The 1,598-nt window shown below is 37.6% G+C and overlaps 1 protein-coding gene across 1 annotated transcript in view; it reads left to right on the forward strand.

Moving 5' to 3' along the window:
* Window positions 1–141, forward strand: part of LOC111461397 (beta-glucosidase 12-like) — a 5,229-nt gene extending 5,088 nt beyond the window's left edge. The window contains exon 14 of the mRNA XM_023104910.1: window positions 23–141. The gene's annotated coding sequence lies outside the window, so the exon portion shown is untranslated. The remainder of the gene's footprint in view (window positions 1–22) is intronic.
* Window positions 142–1,598: the final 1,457 nt, after the last annotated feature.

A 1,598-nucleotide genomic window follows, 5' to 3' on the forward strand; every position in this document is an offset into this window, starting at 1 on the left:
ACACAATTTCCTAATCACCTAAATATGATTCGCAAACCCTCCAATGCCATTTTCTTCTATCATGTCAGTAGCTTTGTCATGCAACCGTAACGATCGGTAGAAGCAATTAAACCTCTTATCTTTCTATTTTGGGTTTGGTATTAATAAATGACATGAACTCTTTTTCTTTGTCTCTATGCTTAAATTTTCCTATTTTACCTTTGTTATACTACAAAAATTAATTTTTTTTTCTTAAATTTTGAGGAGCGTAATATCAGGTGAATTATAGGTAGGGGTGAAAAGTTTAACACAACTCTTTGTGGAATACACTCACACTCTTTATTAACACAAATCGAGAAACACAAATCGAGAAGAGATTACAAGAGACTATAGAATATTACTGCACTTTGCTTTGCTTGAGAATGCATGTGATTTTTTTAGGTTTCTTGGGATGAAAACCTTAGTAGGGTGGGGTATTTATAAGAGAGACTAGACAAGTTATTCATAAAATATCAAATCATTTATTCCTAAAATACCTAAATCATTTTCGTAAAATATTTAGGTATCTTTATTCCTAAAATACTTACATTACTTTGCTAAAATATATAGACAATGGATTCATACAATTATTGAGCTTGACTCTATTGGGCTAATGATGATACTTTAACACTCCCCCTCAACACTAGTTCTCGTTCGCCACACCATGTTGAGTTGATAGCAAAAACCCTAATATTTTTCCAATATCAGCCCTCTTCTAGACAAGTTTGCAACTTGGTCATCTGTGTTCTTCCTTCAAGACTTTCTCTCTAATAAAATGGTAATGCACCTCCCCATGCTTTGTTCTAGCATGAAATCTTGAATTTTATGCTAGGCAAACCGCATATTGGTTGTGGCAATGAATTTATATTGGATAGTCAAATTTTTTGTGCAAATCCTCCGTTAAGAGTTTCAGCCATGTACTTATTTGAGCTGCTCCAATCACTGCTTTGTACTCTGCTTCTGTAGTTGACAATGATACTGTCAGTTGTCTTTTCCTACACCAAGAAATTATTTTTAAATCGAGCTTGAACACATACCCGGTGCTTGATCTTTGGGTATCGTGATATCCTACATAGTCAACATCATTGTAACGACCCGGGAAAGAAAGGAAAAAATATATATACATATAATAAAAATAAATAAATAAATAAATAAATAAATAAATAAAAAAAAAGAACTCAGTCGCCGGAAAACCCGCGAGTTTTCCGGCGACCGCCGAGTTTCGCGGAACCCACGCGAAACCACGGCCACAGCACGCCCACCCTCAACCCACGACACCCTGCAAAGTTTCAGAGACCTGCAAAGGGAGAAAAGAGAGAAAATTTGGAGAGAGAGAGAGAGATTTCGGACAAACGTCGGCGAGTGTCCAGTTTCTCCGACGAGGCCTCAAACCACCCTCAAAGTAACACCAAACGGCCTGTTACCACCATAAGAGGGATCCCTAACGAAAGCCCAATAACTCGGGGTGCGTTTTGTGTTATTTCCTAAGCGTCGTCGTCGGTGACCGAGGTCGGAAAGATTAGGGTTCTTAATCGATTCTTAGATCCATGGCTTTTAGGAGCTTTTAGGCCGCAAAACTC

Source organism: Cucurbita moschata, unplaced genomic scaffold, assembly GCF_002738365.1.
Source record: "Cucurbita moschata cultivar Rifu unplaced genomic scaffold, Cmos_1.0 Cmo_Scf00025, whole genome shotgun sequence".
NCBI lineage: Eukaryota > Viridiplantae > Streptophyta > Magnoliopsida > Cucurbitales > Cucurbitaceae > Cucurbita > Cucurbita moschata.